We start from the raw sequence: 20,397 nt of genomic DNA, 5'->3' as shown, positions 1-20,397 counted from the left end.
AAAGCACTCAACCTAGGCCAGGGGTCTGCAACCTTTAAGACAAAAAGAGCCACTTGGACCCGTTTCTGAAGAAAAAACAACAACTGGGAGCCGCAAAACCATTGCGACATTTAAAACAAATATATCTCCGGAGCCGCGATCTGACAGCGGGCGGGAAGCTGACGTCGGGACGGTGCGTGACTAACGCACGCACCGCCCCCATGCGATGTCACAGCCAGTACAGCACCCGCCACAGTGAGGAGTGTCGGGGCGCACAATGCGCCTCCTCCCCTCGCTAGTATCCACCCCGGAGCCGCAGCAAAGATGTAAAAGAGCCACATGCGGCTCCGGAGCCGCGGGTTGCAGACCCCTGACCTAGGCACAGAGAAAGACTTGTGAGGACTTGGGGGGGGGAGAGTATGGCCCGTAGATAATCCCCCAGGCTTGAAGATCCCCACTGTCCCCATCAGCATTTTGTCATTGATCTGATGCTCCTATTTCTAGCACTGAGACTTAATTCTCTGCTACCTTGCAGTAAATGAGTGAGCAGCAAAGCCAAGCCTTCTGCCAGGCACCAATTTATAGAATGAGAAATAAAAGAAGATGTAATCAGCATGAGCCATCAAGAATTATAACAAAGGTGAGACATTTCTCGACATCACACACTGACTTCATTGCATTCAATGCTGCTGGTCCAGGGGATGTTTCCTGTGCTCCCAAAACCACAAATTAAATGTACAGTACATTCATTCTGTGTGTGGGGGGAAAATGAAATTCTTTCTTCCTTCCTGTTGGAAAACTCTTTGGCAGTAATGCTTGGATTGTTTTCTTTGTAAATTACATTTTTGCTGTTTTCAAGATGTTTTCCTGACTTTCTTGAAATTTGACCCACTTAACGAGTAATGTAGACCTTGTTTCCATGTTCAGGGGGGAGGGGGGACTCTCCCAGGGCTGCTTGAGAGTAATGATTAAAACTTCCATGTGTGCAGCAAAGTCAGCCACTTTTGCAGAGAGCAGAAAATAACCTCTCATAACCGAAGGACATTTCTCTCACCATTGGATAAACAATGTGAAATCAGGGGCAGCCAGTCCTCGTCTTGAGTCCAGAACTAACACCTGATTTTCATATTCACTGAAGAAAGCCATCTGATCACAGGTGAGGCCCTGATCCAGTCTTTAACAATATCGTTTAGCAGGAAGCTCAAATGGTAGAGCAGGTATGTGTTCCTTGTGCTGGCATCACACTGCTTACTCCTTATGAGCACATGTGCGCAAACACTCTTGCTCATTCCCCTTGGATACTGCTTGGTCCAACAGTAATATATGCACCATTCCTACCCATTGCAATGGAGAAAAGGCAGAGAAACAAAGGAGACCAAGAGGTGTTCATATTTATACATGCTATTTTGTGAACTTCTTGTTTTTATTTTGTTAATCACAGCCTAATGTTGGAGGGGGCGACATAGCATGAAAAGAGCTGTAGTAGCACACAGCACAGCATAGTACTGGAGAGGGCTGTAGCCTGCTGTAGTAACCCTCTCCTCAGCCGACCATTCAGCCTTGTCCTTCTTTGCATTACCTGTACTACAGTGACAACTTTATCTGCATCCTAGTCCTGTGGTAAAGTGGGCAGGGCAACATCTGTGGCTTTTATCCTACAATAGGCTGAATGTCAGCACAAAACATTTTAATAGTAAACAGGTGACTTGTGAAAAGAATGCTTCATCTTCATGGTGTTGCAAAATCTAAGTTATGTGGTGTGGTTATGTCTCAGAGTTGGATACTGCAGCTCTCCTCGGCTTAGCATTATTCATGCATCATTATCACCACCATCACTATCATAATCACAATTGGTGATATCCAACAGTTGCCAAACTCAGCATATACTCAATTGGTGTATTCCAACGTAGCACTAAGTCTCTTGTTCTGTCAACGCAATTATGCCTTCTTGGGCAATGGAATGTTCTCTCCCTCTCCTTCCCCTCTGCACTCCTTAAATTGCTTCTAGGAGTCTCTCCCCCCCCCAACCCTCTGGAGCAAATATCAGGAGGTTGCAGTGCACACAGAGGGGGGTGAGAGGGGCAGAAGTACCACTGTGCAAGCAGAAATCCTTGGTAGTTGAATACTGTCCATTCAGTTTACTCTGAGTATACCATGAATCAGATTCTTGGGTCAAGGCCTCAGCTGCAATCAGAGGACTTCCTTCAGTAAATATGAAAATCAGGTGTTAGTTTTGAACTCCTGACAAAAAGCCACAGAGGGCTCATGGGGGCTGATTGCCACTGATGCCACACTGCTTATCCATTGGGAGATTATATACAATGGATCTACTCTCAATATTACTTAGATGGACAACACCCAATATCTCTAGCATGCATATAGTGTCTTAGAATATTCCAAGTGCTTCATGTAAATGTCTTGAAAAGGAAATACATATATAAAGAATACTAAGCATTTAGGTAGAGCACTGCAATTACTCAAAGTTTTTATTAGTGGTGGGCCAGTTTCCTCTGGCTCACCTCATAAGGAAATCCATTTTCCTGAGTGTTCTTGAAGAATTCTCAGGGTAAACTCAAGGACTTTCCAAGAAAGTTGGCTTGTCCAATGTAAGGGCAAGCCAACTCTCCCACTTCAGTTATTATTTTGTTGCCTTTATACTTAAACTTCCTTCAATGAATGAAGAGAGTGGTTTAACCTCCCCTGTAAAATAATGACTTGCCCAGAGCCGTGCCGTGAGTTTCAGAGCTGAGCAGAATTGGTTTGTTTGTATTCAATATTTGTATACTGCCCAATAACAAAGGTTCTCTGGGTAAATCCAAAAAACACCACACACAAAATAACAACTGGTTTGAAGACTGAGTTTCCAACTATCAGTCCTCCACTCAGTTTCTGAACAATATGGACTCCTTCAGGAAGAATCTGATTTTAAGGCTGAGCTATTTCCAACTCGCCAATACCACACGGGAGTTCTGCCAGCAGGGCTGTAGAGGAGCAGGACTGAGGCCGGGAGGGAGATGTAGCAGCTTCTTCACATTGTGGCAACTGCAACAGCTTTTCCCTGCTCCTTTGTACTTGTAGCTTACCACTTCCTCCTCCACTTCTGTTCCTGTTCCCCACCTGCCCAGCTGCTGCAGTGCTGCCACTGCAGAATGCCACACTGACTGTAGCTACCCATGGTGTTGTAGTCTCTGACGAAACAAAAGAGTGAAATCATGAGAAGCAGCTCTGCCATTTGGGGATCTCAGAAAGAAATTCAGGGCTTGGGCTCTGCTTACCCAGATCAAGAGATGCCCATAACTCCAATTGGGGGACAATACAACTCTAGAGAGAGGGGGTGGATAATTCATGAACAGGGAAGGAGCCTACACACTTTTTGGGAGGGGGTGTTGTTCAAATTTCAATTTGCATGTTCAGATCCAGGAACCTCCCCCCTAAATAAAGTCACACTTGACTCAAATTTTAGTTTTGGTTTTTGGCAGAATATAGGCCACAACTTTATTGATTATAGTAGGTGAGTGGTTGCATAGGCTCTGGTTCGACTAGCTCCCTGCACCCTTGCAGGCAGCGCTGACCCAGGGCACCAGCATAGGTCAGCCAAGAGTGAACACCTGGGTAGGCAAAAAGCCGGGAACAGACTATGTTCACCTCCCAGATGCCCCCCTGGACTCAGGCACGGGCACAAGACCCCTCGGGGGTTGACCAAACCATTGAGTCCCTGGATTGCTTTAACAGAATACCCTTCACATAGGGATGGCAAGAGCGTTCTCCCATCCCTATCACCTGAACCAGTGCCTATCCACAACCTTACAAGTTGTGATGATTTGCTACACGGCAGGCGAAACCCAAATGGCAACATCCAATCAGCCAAGTAGGGAAATTCCTGCCGTGCCCCTGTCACAATGACAGATGACACACGACAGCATAGCAAGGTCAATCGCAAAATGCCCTAAAAGTAGGGAGAGGTGGGCGGGTGTTCCGAATGCACGAGTCAAAAGAGAAGCTCTGGGTCACGTGCATGGGTATATATAGGTCCCTCGATCCATTCAGACTGCGCCCCATTGGCCAGATTGAACCCAACATCGAGGGACCTACCAACTGGGTGTTGTGGCTGACCAATCTTACCTACCCACAACACAGGTGGTCTGTCTCCAAGTCTCACCACAACATGTGCCTTCTTTTAGGGAGGACACGATATATGAATAGGAAAACTCAGAGCTCCCAAATACTGTAAATAGTGCATATTGATGGTAACCCATATTCTCAGCTAATACTCATGGTTAAGTCAGTCTCCAACCCAACTGCTAGAAGAGCGGGAGGGAGGGAATAAACAAGAGCAAACCTTCATACAGTAGGAGAGCATGAGTAAAGCTTCCCATTGCTTTTCTTCTGTCACTGCTGTGGCTTGTTCACAAACTGGCACCAGCACTCCAGACAGAGATGCCTTGCAGGTTACAAGCAAGGACCTTGCACTTCCTGGAGAAAAGCAATTCATCTGGGACAGGATTAAAGCTGTGTTAATGCCAGAGAATGTCTCTGACAGGCAGGCCACCTGTCAGGCAAGCGAGACACATTCTATTTGCTATTCAGATGGAAAGAGAAAGGCAAGCCTTCCGAGTTCTAAAGGCAAAGTTTTCTGCATGTGTGGTTTATGGAAGTGAAGTGGAGAGGCTGGCATTCTGAGGACTTTTCTGAATGAGAACATAGGGAGTTGCACTATATTGGGTCAGTGTTGTCTACACTGGCAGAAGCTCTCCAGAGTTTCAGATAGGGATCTCTCCCTGCCCTGCCTGGAGATACCAGCGATTCAACTTGGGTCCTTCTGCATGCAAAGCTGAGGCTCTATGGCCCTTCCCTTCCCCTAAAGAAATAAGAACACCTTTTGCTCCTATCTTTTCAAAGCAGCTGTGGAAAGATTTGGGCAGGGGTTCTGATTTGGCCTGCGAGGCCTTTTCTCCCAAACCATAGCCACTTGCCTCACACCTGACGTCTCAGCTCTTCAGTAAGTAGCACAGTATGTGTCAATGCAGTCACTGTTTCTTTCTATTGTCCACACCCCTTTGCCAATATTTTCACCCCTGAACACTTCCAGCAAGTAAGGCGGCAACCAAGTGTCTGTAGATAACAATCTGGACATAAAGCATTTTCTGTCTTCACACTGGAGAACCTATGGTGGGCAGACCTCCAGGGACTTCAGGCCAGTGGGTTACATATAACTCTGTATCAGGAATGGGGAACCTGTGGTACTCCAGATGTTACAGGACTGCAGTGTCTCCTATTCTTGGAGAATGGTCATGCAGGCAGGGACTGATGGGAGTTGGAGTCCAAGGGCTTCTGGAAGGTCACCCCTGCTTTGTTCAGTAGGTTACATTCTAGCCACGCAAAACTTAAAGGTGAGTGCACAACACAACCTCTCCATTCTCCATCTGGACAAGCAAGACTCATTTTCATGGTTCAAGGGCACATTCTACTCAGGCAAAAGCACACAAGGAGTGTGCAGGGTCAGTGAAGGTTGTGGCTGAAGGAGGAATGTATGTGGACAGAGAGTGGACAGAGAGGACTAGAGAGCCTCGTTCAGTTCCTTGGACTGAAGACTCCAGCCTCTAGAGAACAGGAGTACTGGACTGACTCCACTGGTACAATTTGCAGTGTGTTGACCTCATTGCCGCCTTGTCTCTCTTGCCTCCCACCTCTCCCTACCACTAAGCAACAGCAACCTATTTGCCAGAAATTAACGCAGCTGCTCTGCCCCAGCTGCTTCCTGATATGGGTATTGGAAACCTTGCAAAAGAAGTGGGGTGCTTTTAGGAGGGTACTTCCAGTGCACAAAGAAAGACAGTGTTGACACTGCCCCTTCCCAGCCCACACAAACAAGTTCCCTCACCTGAAATATTCACAGATGAACACAGATTTAGCAGAGCTCTATTAAAATGTGCAGGTAGCTGTGTCAATAAGAAATGAGTGCTTTCTTATTTCATAATACAGTGGCAGTGCCTGAAAGAAGCCAAATCTCACATTTATTTGCAGAGAAGCCTACTAAAGCCAGAATGGGTATACAGATGCTTATTGTCCCTTTTTGTATCAGCTTGCAGAAAAATCCCTATCAAATGGCAGGTGAGTTTGCCATTATTTACTGTGGGTGTGTCAAAGAGTTATAAAGTGAGAAACACCTAAAATACTTTCTCCCCCCCCCCCTCGTACTGTCATGAGAGCACATTGACATATCCTGCAGCATGTTTATTAAAATGCAGCATTGTTCCAGCTTGAATGGCATTTCAATGTAAAAAGAAAAGTAATTTTGTTTGATTTGTACTCTTTTCCCCAATGGCACACAAGAAGGACGTGTGGGCTGAGGATTGCAAGCCTGCTGTTCTGTCTGCTGAAAAATGAATATGCCCCAAGATTTAGTTTCCTGAGATGAAGGGAAGCAAATGATGTGTGCTACTGGCAGGATAGCAGCACATGGGGTAGGGAGAAGGTAACTGGGGGAGCTGAACAAATAATTAAATCTCTCTGTTGTGTAGGGTGCTAGAGTTGTTAAGTTAGGAGAAGGGCAGTAACTCAGTGGTGGAGCATTTGGTTGTATGCAGAAGGTCCCAGGTTCAAACCCTGATATCTCCAGTTGGGGCTGGGAAGGACTCCCTGCCTGAAACCCTGGAGAATCACTTCTAGCCAGTGTAGACAATACTGAACTAAATGGTATTGTGTGACTCAGTAGCTTCCAATATTAACTTGCTTCTAATGTTTCTTAACTCTCTAGAAAACTTTTTTTTTTGCAGTAAATACAATGTCAGCGGCATAGATAGAAAATGCAGAGGTCAAGTACATTGCCAATATTCAATATCCACATTCATTTCATAGAAATCATGGAGCTGGTTTCATAAAATTGTCAAGTTGAAAGAGACCCAAAGGTTTGTCTAGTCCAATTTGAAATTATTCACTTTACAATGGGGATTCCTACTAATGCACCTACAAGTAATTCTAGATAATTTTTAATACCATTTTTCTGCTTGGTTTGTTTTAATTTTTGATAACAAGTCACAAAGAACCATGTGTAGCAAACTGTTTAAAATAAATAAATAAAAGTGACCGAATGTCCCCTCTGGTCCCAACAAATAACTGCCGCAACACAGCTTCACAACCGAAAAGGTGAACTTGATCCAACTACACTCAACAGAATTATAAAAGAAATTCTAGGACAGAAAGCCTCTTTCGCAGGGCAAGAAAACTTTTGACAACCTGGAGGACATGTTTTGGAGCAACACTACTACAACTGGGTTCTCCCCAACTCTTTGTTTGTTTTGCTTTGTTTTCCATTTAGCCTGATGGAAGAGTTATGGAGAACTCAAAACTTTTGTGATATTTGGCTTGGCCTAATACGGGATTTGGATTTTTTTTCTTATGGGCCAACACAACTCCCTTTTGTAACACAAGGAAGTCAGGGTGGAGACAGTAGGCATTAGTCCTCTCCCTTCATACTGTATACCAGTTTGCTATTGCTCAAAAAGGTTGTATATCTTGTGAAGTATTCTCTGCATTTTCCCCATGCTTTTTGAAACTGTTGTCTACTGTGATCTCTAATTGCCTCTTTTAATCTAGCCAGTTCAATATACTCTAACCGTTTGTCTTGCCATTCCTTTTTTGTTGGCACAGTTTCTTTTTTCCAGTTTTTAGCCATTAGGATCCTTGCCGCTCCTGTGGCATAGAGGAATATTTTATTATCTTCTCTTCCTATACCCGTGTCCATTATCCCTAGTAGAAAAGCTTCTGTATTTTTCATAAAGTTATACTTAAACATTTTTTTAAGCTCGTCATATACTGTGTTCCAGAAGCTTTTGATTTTTTCACAGGTCCACCAAACATGTATAAGTGTCTCCTCTGTTTTACCACACCTCCAGCACAGATTTGTTTTTGTCTTATACATTTTAGCTATTTTGGTGAACTCCACAACCCCAGAGTCGGCCACGACTGGACCTAATGGTAAGGGGTCCCTTTACCTTAGGTACCATCTATAAAACATCTCGATTAGGTTTTCCCTCAATACTTCAATGCCCTAAAATACATATCTGGACTTGTTTCATTTAATGTCTGCAGGAGACTTTGTGGATATTTAAGGTATAATTAGAAAAATCTTAATAATTATTCATAAAGAAAACAGTTTATAAGAAGTATATAAGGAGGCCAGATACAGGATAAAGGAAGTCTTTTATTTCGTTGTTTGTATTGTTGTATGTTATGCTCACTGTATGTTATGTTCACGTTTAATGAGGGTGGATTGTGTCTTGGGGGAGGTGGGGGGTTTATGTTATGTTGTAAATAAAATTCTAATAAAAAATAAAAATCTTTTTTTTAAAAAAGGTTGTATGTCATTCAATAAACCCTTGATCTTCTGAACAATACATCCAGCCTTGTATGTCGCTTCCAAGGAAACTTTCTGCATGTCTCTTTGAATACATACTTAATCCTGTCCCCACCCTCTCAAAACTTGGGAGGAGGTATCCTAGACTCATTTATCTAGGAATAATGGGGCATTTTCTGAATAGGATTGACTTTTTTTTTTTTTTGCAAGTTTGAGAATTGTTCTTTTTAAAAAAACTAACATTAATTTTCCAATTGTATCCAACATATTTTCCTGGACACCAGATTGGAACAAAAAGAAATAGATCCACAGTAATAAGTTTATTTTATTTTTCCCAAAAAGCAACTCTTATTACTTTTTATTGAATATTTTTTCTGGCATGAATTGTTTCTGGATATTATTTTTCGTAATGTACAGCAGATATTCTGATGCCCAGTGAAGAAACTGAATCTCAGTATTAAAACTTATTTATTGCTTCATAAATAACAATGTTTAAAACTATGAAGAAGAATTAGCCCTACTTAATGTCTACAGCTAATAAACGTCTGTTGACCCATTATGGATGCATTAGGGGCAGGGAGGGAGAGAATAAAAGACCACTGTCACCTGTGACCTTAGAATCAAAATGGAAATTAAGAAACTAGATGCTTTTCTGAAGGCTTGCTCTTTGTTAAGTCAATTGTTTGTTGAGAGAAATCCTACTCCATATCTTATAAGATCATATCTACATAAGACAATCTAGTTCTGTTTGAAGTAGCTCAGAAGTAGGATGACCAAATATATATTCGAAAGTAGACAAATAAAGCAAATCCTGGGTAATCAGAAGCAAGAGATAACAGACAAAAGCCGCCAGCAGATGGGTGAATGTAACACTGAATCAAGACCAAGAGTTCCAAATCACAAGCAGTAATAGGCTAATTTGGCTTAAATCTCCCTCCTTGCTGTGCTTGGTCTTTACAGATTTTAAAGCTGAAATGGATGCTTTTGGTTCGCTAAAATGTATGTGTGGGGCAAAATGAGAATTTGGGGTATACTTTTACTGGCCTGTCTGGAAGACAGACCAGCTGCCTACTCTGGACAGAGTGGCCCTCCCTTTAAAGGAGCAGGTATGTAACTTGCTCCTTTAATCCAGGATACTCCTGTGATCATGGAATTGTAGAGTTGGAAGGGACCCCCAGGGTCATCTAGTCCAAGCCCCTGCGATGCAACATGGGGCTCAAACCCACAACCCTGAGATTAAGAGTCTCATGATCTACCAACTGAGCCATGCTAGCTCCTGGATACACCTTTGTCATTGGAGGCCCAACTGACCTCTCGGAAATCACTCTACCAGGTTCATCTACAGCCGTATCTGGATCATGATCACTTGGCCACTGTATTCCATGCAGCGTTTGATCCACTGGCGGACAAAGGTGGGGGCGGTCTGACATGGGTGCCATCTGGGGGGTGGCATCGCAGCCGCCCCCACCCCCCAGGACACTCGCCACTCGCCGTGCATGCCCCGAGATGCGCACTGCTTGACACACACCCTCTCAATGCGTGCCACACCTCCTGAGACGCTCACCAGCCACGCCCCCGGATGTATGCCACTCCCGGTACCGGAGCAGGTAGCTTTACCACTGGGTTGACCTCAAGACTGGATTACACTCTACGTAAGGCTGGTCCAAAAGCTCCAAGCTCTCTGATCACATTCTTACATCACTATGCTAAACCAGCTACAAGAAGCATCCTCTACTTCATCCTTTAAAATATTCAATATGTTCATGCCAATAAAAATGCTGACATTTCAGTACAGTGGTCCCTTGAGGACTAGCAGGTAAATGGTGGCTCCATCCCTCTTGAAAGGGGAAATATACCACATTTTACATGTTGGATTTTACGTTATTCCACCTAACAGAATATCCAAAAAGAGGTCTTAAAAAACCTCCAAGAGGGCTTTTGTGGATTCCATCCTCACTAGGAATGAGGGAGAAATCTAATTCAGTCCACATTTAAAGATGAATCTACAGTGGTACCTCGGGTTACATACGCTTCAGGTTACATATGAATCAGGTTACAGACTCCGCTAACCCAGAAATAGTGCTTCAGGTTAAGAACTTTGCTTCAGGATGAGAACAGAACAGAAATCGTGCTCCTGCAGCAGCAGGAGGAGGCCCCATTAGCTAAAGTGGTGCTTCAGGTTAAGAACAGTTTCAGGTTAAGTACGGACCTCCGGAACGAATTAAGTACTTAACCTGAGGTACCACTGTATGCTGATGATGACTCCCAGGTCTTTCTGTCTTTCCCAGCTAAGTCAGGTGGAGGCCAGCACTGCCTTCACTGGGCCCTCAGCATGGGGCCACTAATGGGCCCCCACCTGATGGCAGCCAGGGCCTTTCCCCAAAGCTGCTGCTTGCCCCCATGGTGCCACACATTGCCTCCCTCTCTGCTGCTATGATATCATAGTCTGGTATCTGTTGGGCACTCTTCTCCAGCATCAATCTGCCCATCCATTAAGATGGATGGTATGGAGATCTTTGTCTGGGTTTCCTGAAATCTAAAGTGTGGCTGGTGCCAACTGGAGAGACCAACTTTTCAGTTCTGGCTCCTTGACTTTAGAATGCCTTCCCCAGGGAGACCTGCCTGGCACTAAGCAAAAACGGAAACTGTTTCTCCAGGCTTTTAAAAAAACTGCCATTACTAATGTTCTTAAACTTAGAAATGTTTTTGATCTTACTGTCTAAACGAATGGGCTATTGCTATTGTTGTTTGTTGCATTAGTTATAATGCTTTTTTTGGTAAGCTTTATTTTTTATTTTTTACTTTTTGATGTACTTTGTTTATTACCTTGTTAGATGATCTGAGATTATTTATGTTATGTTGGACATACTGGATATAACTAGTGTAAATAATAAGAAATGAAACATTTCCGCATGATTTGGAACATAATCCGAATTTGCACTAGGTATCGACATCCCATTTTTCAATTTGCCAGTATTTATCCTGTGGCTTGCGGGACGCTGGTGGCGCTGTGGGTAAAACCTCAGTGCCTAGGACTTGCCAATCGTATGGTCGGCGGTTCGAATCCCCGCAGCAGGGTGAGCTCCCGTCTTTCAGTCCCAGCTCCTGCCCACCTAGCAGTTCGAAAGCACCACTAAGTGCAAGTAGATAAATAGGTACCGCTTTATAGTAAACAGCATTTCCGTGTGCTGCGCTGGTGCTGGCTCGCCAGAGCAGGTTCATCACGCTGGCCACGTGACCCGGAAGTGTCTTCGGACAGCACTGGCCCCCGGCCTCTTAAGCGAGATGAGCGCACAACCCTAGAGTCGGACACGACTGGCCTGTACGGGCAGGGGTACCTTTACCTTTACCTACCCTGTGGCTTTTCTTAAATACAGACATAGTTCTATAAGAAAGGAAACCCGTCAGATTGTTCATAACTGTGTGATTGTTCCAGAATTGTGACCTCTGGGCCTTTAAGATAAATTTGATACTGGAAAGTTCCCCACTGTTTTTCACAGTGGGCATTATTCCAAGTGATGGGGACTGCAGACAACATGACCTCCTCTTGTCATTCTAACATCAAGACAATAACAGCAGCTGATCCAAAGTCTGACATCTAAGGGATATCATTATCTAAGTAATAAGTCAATATGCATGACAAACAACCTTTCATCAAGTAATCACTTTTACCCTTGAACAAGTAAAACAGTATGGAGGACTCCAGGTCAGTGCAACAGCAACAGACTGATCAAATTATTACTGTGGCTATTATGGGACTATGAACAAGCAACATCTCCTGACTGCTCACAGAAATAAACAGAGCATGTTCTTCTTTTACCAGCTGCAGTGCTAGATGTGGTAACAAGTGAACAGTACTGAATGTCATTGCTAAGCAAGAGAAAATGTGGCCAGTTTCTGACCATTATACTTTATGCTTTGTCAATTCAATATTAGCGAAGTCGATGGCCCTACAATTTTTCTAAAAAGAAAGTTAACATAAAGTTCATTATTTCTCAAAGGAAGCCTTCTGTGTGATCTTAACAAAGAATATATATATATATATATATATTTGCTTTCGTAGATTTTCACGGGTACAGGAATGTAGGTTTTGGTGTCTTCGGGTGTCTTCCCGTGTAAGAGTTGGGGTGTCTAGGCGACGTTTCGACGAGGTCTCACTCGTCATCTTCAGGCTGGTGCTTTCGGCTTCTTGTTACTGGAACAGAGCAGGATCTCAGTGATTGAGTTCCTATAAATACTGTTGAGGGGGTGTGGTGTATAGCCTCCAACGTTCTGGGCAGAGAGGAAGTTCCCAGGTTAGTGTGCCTTTTCTTCTTTTGTTCCTTAATTACTTGAGGGATATCTTGAGTGATTTCTTGAGTGATATTCTGAGTACCACTTAGGTGGGTCATTAAGTGTGGATTAGTTGCTAAAGCTTTCGTGTCTTGACCTCTTGAGCTTGTGAAGAGTTTTTCTGAGAAGATGGCTGTACTGCACTTAGTTGTGCTCTGGCTTGGCTTCGTGTATAGGGGCGAGCTGTGGTTTTGTGCCCTGTGCCAGCCAGATCTGTGTAGGGATTGCAGGGGGGTGCAGCATCCGGAGGTGCCACTATGGTTTGGCTACTGGATGGTGTCTGTAATTTATCTGTGGAGAGGGTCTGGGTTTGGGTCTGGTGTGGTTGATTGGTGATGGCGTTCTGTGTGCCTCTGGTTCTGGTGTCGGTTTTTGTGGGGAGGGCTAATTTCCAGATGTCTGGCAGGCGGGACGTGTCGTCACACTTGTTCATGTTGTGAGGGTGTTTCTCTATCTCGATGGCTTCCATGATTATTCTCTTGTGGTGATGTTCCATGTTAAAGAGCTTCGATGTTGTATCTCTCTTCACACAAGTGCCCATCAATGAAGCCTTGACAGCCATTCAAAACAAATACAATCCCCCCCGAATACATCCTGGACCTGACCAACCACTGCCTAACCAACACGTACTTCATCCACAATGGACAAAGATACAAACAGATAGAAGGAGCACCTATGGGATCACCCCTCTCACCGGTCATTGCAAATTTGTACATGGAACACTTTGAAACCAATGCTTTAGACAAGTCAGAACACAAACCCAAACTTTGGCTCAGATATGTTGACGACACCTTTGTAATTTGGCCACACGGGAAAGAAAAACTAGATAGCTTCCTCACATATCTCAACAGCCTACACCCCAAAATACAATTCACTATGGAAATAGAAGCCAACAACCAACTTCCCTTCCTTGACGTCCTAATCTACAAAAAACCTGATGGCTCCCTAGGACACACTATCTACCGGAAAAAAACACACACCAACCGCTACTTACATGCACAATCACACCACCACCCTGCACAAATAAACTCCGTAGCCAAGACTCTCATCTCCAGAACCAAACGCCTGGCTGACAAAGACCACTTGACAACTGAGTTACAGAATCTCTCAAATGTGTTAATCGCCAATGGATACCAGCAAAACAGGGTTACGAAGCTAATCCAAAAAGAAACACCCCCCAAAAACCAAGACACAGAAGAAAACAATGGCATGGCCCTCCTTCCTTATATCAAGGGCACTACAGATAAAATTAGCAAAATCCTCCATAAACACAATATCAAAACAGCCTTTTGCACCAACCAAAAAATAGCCAATATCCTCAGAAACCCCAAAGATAAAATCCAGTTGGAAAACCAAGGGGTCTATGAAATACCCTGCAAAGTCTGCCCAGCCACGTACATTGGACAAACAAACAGACGAATAAATGCACGTATCGCAGAACACAAGAATGCCGTCAAAAAAGAAGAAAAAACTTCCTCTCTTTTCCAACACATGAAAGAAACAGGACACGAAATTAATTTTGCAGATTCCAAATTGCTCTTTAACATGGAACATCACCACAAGAGAATAATCATGGAAGCCATCGAGATAGAGAAACACCCTCACAACATGAACAAGCGTGACGACACGTCCCGCCTGCCAGACATCTGGAAATTAGCCCTCCCCACAAAAACCGACACCAGAACCAGAGGCACACAGAACGCCATCACCAATCAACCACACCAGACCCAAACCCAGACCCTCTCCACAGATAAATTACAGACACCATCCAGTAGCCAAACCATAGTGGCACCTCCGGATGCTGCACCCCCCTGCAATCCCTACACAGATCTGGCTGGCACAGGGCACAAAACCACAGCTCGCCCCTATACACGAAGCCAAGCCAGAGCACAACTAAGTGCAGTACAGCCATCTTCTCAGAAAAACTCTTCACAAGCTCAAGAGGTCAAGACACGAAAGCTTTAGCAACTAATCCACACTTAATGACCCACCTAAGTGGTACTCAGAATATCACTCAAGAAATCACTCAAGATATCCCTCAAGTAATTAAGGAACAAAAGAAGAAAAGGCACACTAACCTGGGAACTTCCTCTCTGCCCAGAACGTTGGAGGCTATACACCACACCCCCTCAACAGTATTTATAGGAACTCAAACACTGAGATCCTGCTCTGTTCCAGTAACAAGAAGCCGAAAGCACCAGCCTGAAGATGACGAGTGAGACCTCGTCGAAACGTCGCCTAGACACCCCAACTCTTACACGGGAAGACACCCGAAGACACCAAAACCTACATATATATATATATATATATATATATATATATTCACATCAGTTGCAAATATTTCATTTCAAACATAAAGTACAATCCTGGCTCCCCTTATAATAACCAGCCAGCTCATGCCAAAATTGGTGCCTGCTTTTGGTTATTATATTATAGACCGCAAGGGTTATTGTGCATAATTAAACGGGGTGGGGTGGGGGTGGGGGAGAAACTCTCCAACCTGGAATTATAAAACCGTCACCACAATCCAACAATTCCACTTGATGTGTATTAAGTCATTTAATTTATTTTGTTTTCTTCTTTTAAAGGGAGAGGGGAAAGCAAATGAGAGGAATTTTTTTCCCTGCCTTGTAAATCATAAAAAATGCATGAAGGTTTAAAGCATGCCAGAGACAACCCGCACATTCACTTAGGAGCATATGCAGAAGAAACCTACTGCATTAAAAATAAGAAAGAAGGTTTTCTGAAACTGGCATGGCATTCTATCAAAATAAACACTATGCGGCCTTTGGGAAGGAAATGCTTCAGGGAACTAAGGGGTATCTACTAGTTGCAATGTACTTTTGCTTAAAAAGGGGTGGGGGAAACGCAGCACATCTGCCTTGTAATAATTTAGTTTGCCAATGCTGTGAATTTTGCAACAGCCCATAAAATCTTTTTAAAGGTTCATCCTAGAGGAGATGGAAAGGCGGAGAAGTATACTTTCCTGTTCTTATGTGTGGATCATGGAGCTGCTGATACAATTTCTGCCTCCAAATAATGCAACCACAATGTCAGAACTCACCAGGTCATACATGAGTATATTGAGAATTCTACACATACCTGAAATGAGTCTTGCAAACAATGTGTCTGATAATTGAAGATGCTGGAGGTCCTCAGTTAGAGATGAGACAGCCATCTCTTGGGGATGCTCCAGCTCTAGATTTCCTGCGCTGAACAAGCAGGTGGTTTAGAAGGCCTACCTATGGGAACCACCCCACCTCTATGATCCTATGATTTATATAGAAGCATCATTGTTCATAATGCTTTCCAGGATAACATAAGCTGAATATAAGTTCCTGACCCAAGGAGCTAATAATCTAAATTTAAAGACTGCATGTCGGGAGGTTGGGAGTCTCCTTTCTTGGAGGTTTTTAAGTAAAGGTTGGATGGCCTTCTTTCATAGATGCTTTAGTTGAGATTCCTGCATTGCAGGGGGTTGGACTAAATGACCCTTGGGATCCCTTCCAACTCTACAATTGCATGATTCTATGTGGGCAGAAATACCAGATTAAGAGAAAGAATGGGAAGACAAAGTATCATTTCAGAGAGAGACAGGGAATGGGAAAAGCAAGGTACGGTAAGCAATGGATGAGTTTAAGGAGAGCACTAGAAATCTTCTAATGTTTTTGCCCAGGAGTGGGGTAGCAGGGCACTCACATGACAAGATGTTTGAGGGGCCAACAAGCTTAAATAGGAGGGTAGCTACTTATCAGCTTGAGAGCTCATTCAGTTCTGCTATATGAGATAGAGATCAAAATCACTCCCAGTCATTGATTCTCTGGGATTCTGGAATATCCAGCTGCCCATGTTAGGGCCAAAATTCTAAAGCAGTGTTCCTAGAATCGATGTGAGAACCAAGATATAGCTTCGTTTTAAAATCTTTGAAGGGATGCTATAAAAATAGATCTGATTTTGGTGCCAAAACCCTTTCTTGTGGAATATAGACGCTGCAGAGTCCTGCAGGTTGCCCACATTCCTCTATGAGAGAGATGTGCCACATGAATATAGGAATTTCCCATTGCAAAGTGCTGAGTTGTTTCACTTTTCTTCCTAAGGAGCCACTTCTGTACATACATACACTTTCCTTAACTAGCATCAATAACAACACCCTCTGTGGCATTTTAAGAGATTAACATATTTATTAAGTTATGAGCTTGTGCAGGCAACAGAGCTCAGTTCATTAGGTGCCTTTCTAATGAATGGCTGTTGCCATTCACGCTTTGATGACTTCCAGATTTGACCATTGTAATGTGCTCTATGTGGGGCTGCCTCTGAAGATAGAAATTTAGTTAGTGCAGACTACAGTGGTACACCTGTTTAACCAATACTCTGATACATCACCTAATATCCTGTTCATTTCTAGGCTCAATATCCAAGTACCAGTTCTCACCTTTCAATCCCTGTTTAGCTCAAGTACTGGTTATCACAGGGAAAGTCTCCTCCTGTGTAGGCACGTCCCCAGTTAAGATCTTCTGTGGAGGCTGTGCTCCAGATTCATGGGGGTTGGTGGCTGGATTAGCAGATTCAGAAGCAGCATCAGTGATATGGATTTTTCTCCCAAAGTAAGTTCATACAATTTCCACCTTGCTGATAGGTAAACGCTTTTTTTGGTCTCAGGTGGCATTAGAGAAAATTGCTCCTTTTCCCTTCCTCAGAGAGAAGGTTGGGTGATGGTGCACCATGCCCAAAAGGGAAAGGCAGAGTGGACCAATGGTTGGATGCATGTGTCCATTGTGGCAATGGCTGATGGAGAAGGACATAGGCAAGTGGTATATGAACAACCCATCCACCCCTTTCCCAGAGACAGAGATATCCAACCCATCTCATTGTGCTGGGGAGGGTGGCTTGGGCAGATGTAGCTTTCCACCCAGCTCTCCTAGTTGAGCTGCAGATCTTCTTTGGAAAATATGTCTAATTAAGATTAATCTTTTGCTGGATCAAATAGTAGCTCTCCCCTGATCCAGCTCGAAGCTTAGAAGACAGCAAGCATGGGCCTGCCTCTTCTGCCTAACTGGTGCACATGACTCAAGTCTACCATCACTGCACATCTATGTAGTGACAGAATGACTGAACATGCCCTACATGTTAAATCCAAAGCACATAGGCCAAATGTTCTGCCGATCCCATGATTTTTTTCTTAGCATCACAGGAATGCTAGGAAGACCAAGTCTACACTCATTCCTCGCTCAACAACTTTGGTCAATCCAATAGTTAGATCACTGCCAGTGTTTTTATAGTGGGAGTAGATTGCAGTCTCTTGAAAGTTGGACATCCCTGGTCTATGGGAAGCCCACAAGTAGGCCTGTTTTTGTGTTGCCTCCTTCTGGACTTCTCACAGAGCAGACACACGAAGAAGGGCCTCAGATGATGATCACAGGGTCCGGGTCAGTTCATATAAGGAGAGGTGGTCCTCGCTGCCTCTTGTGAGAGCAAATCCCACAGTTCTGCTGGGTGAAGAACTATGCACTGTGTGAAGGAGTACTTTCTTTTGTTTGCACTGAATCTTCGAACCTTCAGCTGTGCTTGATGGTCCTGGGTTCTGCTTCTATCTGTCCACTTTCTCCACACCACGTATCATTTTACGAACTTATCAAAGCTTTTCTTTCTGCACAGGAGAGTTGTGGCAGCCTTGTCATCTTTTGGGGTGTTTATTTCTGCACAAGGAAGGGTCTAATTCCCTTTTAAGGAGAGCACAAAAAGACATCATTCGATTGAATCCCCCTTTTCATATCACAAAAGTACTCCCATAGGAGAATTTTACCCTGGTTTCAAAATATGTGGATTTAGTAATCATGTTCCAGATTTAGGGTTCTCTTTTCACCTGATCTCTCTGGCTAGCTGTTAAGAGAAGGTTGCATAACTGCTACCTCCCCCCCCCCCCCGTGTTCTCTTTCCCTTAATGATGCCATTTCGTATCATAGTCACTAAGGTTGGCCTTAGTCAGCAATTTCCTACCTTTTGATTTTCTTGCCCCTTTTGTCAATATTCATTTTAAATGCTTGAAGTCAGGCTCCTTTTCAGCTGACATGGCTCCATAGCCTCCCACACCCTTCAGGTGTATAACTGACAGGTGACCAGTAGCACATTGGGAGACTTTAAATGAATCCCAGAAGGCAGTATTTGTATAAGCATGAAAGGGCATCCCAGCCTTTCTGCTGAATAAAGGATGTGATCATAATTATAGGGAGCTAATACAAAAGGACTTTCTGCTAGCCAGGTTTTTGATCAAAAGATGTGAGAGCTTAAAAAAATCACGTGTATATGGCAAACATGTTGTTCTGCTGACTTAGAGAAGGAGCAGCTGCCAATTAGTGAATCAAAAAAACTAGCCCTTATAACACATATTCATGTCCTTCAGTTTACAAGTGAAATTAGTGATGCACACACATTGCTCCAGAATACGTTTACTTCAAATAAGTCCTGTGCAGTGCAGTCCTAGAGATGTCTACTTGGAAGTAAATTTCCTTGAGTTCCAAGGAATTTAGATGAAAGTTGAGTGTGCATAGGATTGCAGCACAATCCCCTCTGCATTTACTCAGAAGAAGCCCCATTGTAGTCAGTGGGGTGGAAATGGAAGCTCTTCAACATATAACAACACAGATTTGTAATAATGGTGGAAGGGCCATAGTGGTAGAGTTTTTGCTTTGCATGCAAAAGGTCCCAAGTTAATAGAATCACAGAATTGTAGAGTTGGAAGGGACCCAGAGGGTCATCAAGTCCAACCCCCTGCAATGCAGGAATCTCAACTAGTTCATACATGACAGATGGCCATCCAACCTCTGCTTAAAAACCTCCAAGGAAGGAGAGTCCACAACCTCTCATGGGAGTCTGTTCCAATGTTGAACAGTTCTTCGTGATGTTTAGTCAGAGTCTCCTTTCTTGTAACTTGAATCCATTGGTTTGGGTCCCAGCCTCTGGAGCAGGAGAAAACAAACTTGCTCCACAGCCCTTTAGATATTTGAATACGGCTATCTTCTCTCAAGTCTCTTCTTATCCAGGCTAAACATGCCCATTTCCCCCCAAACATTTTCACACCCCTGATCATCTTGGTCATCCTCCTCAGCACACCTTCCAGTTTGTCAATATCCTTCTTAAATTGTGGTGCCCAGAATTGTCCACAATACTCCAGGTGTTGTCTGATCAAAGCAGAATAGAGGGGGGCTATGACTTCCCTTGATCAGGACACTATACTTTTGTTCATGCAGTCTAGAATAGCATTTAGCCTTTTTTAATTTTTGCTGCTGCATCACACTGTCGAAATGTTAAGCTTCTGGACTACTAAGACCCCTAGATCCCTTTCACGTTTACTACAAGTAATCCAGGTGTCCTCCATCTTATATTTGTGCAGCTGGTTCTTCCTACCTAAGTGTAGAACCTTATATTTTAGGATCCTTTCCTTCATTCTACAAATAATCTCGTCCAACCCTATGATTCTGATTTCAGCCACCCCATCCCAAATAAAACAGCTCTCAAGTACACATATAATCTATTCCTTCAGGAATGCAGAGGGAAGAATGGGCTGGACTGAGAATTAAGGGGGTGGACATTTTTGTGGTATATTCCAAACCAAATTGTATTCCATTTCCTTGTGATTCCCCCCTGCCCCCATCCCCACCCACACACTTCATGATGAAAAGAGAAGTTTATGAGGGGGGAAACGTGGTTGCTGAGGAAGACTTGAACAAAGT

This window comes from Podarcis liolepis (genome assembly GCF_965112155.1).
Source record: "Podarcis liolepis genome assembly, chromosome: 2".
Classification (NCBI taxonomy): Eukaryota; Metazoa; Chordata; class Lepidosauria; order Squamata; family Lacertidae; genus Podarcis; species Podarcis liolepis.
This window is presented reverse-complemented; position numbering follows the sequence as displayed.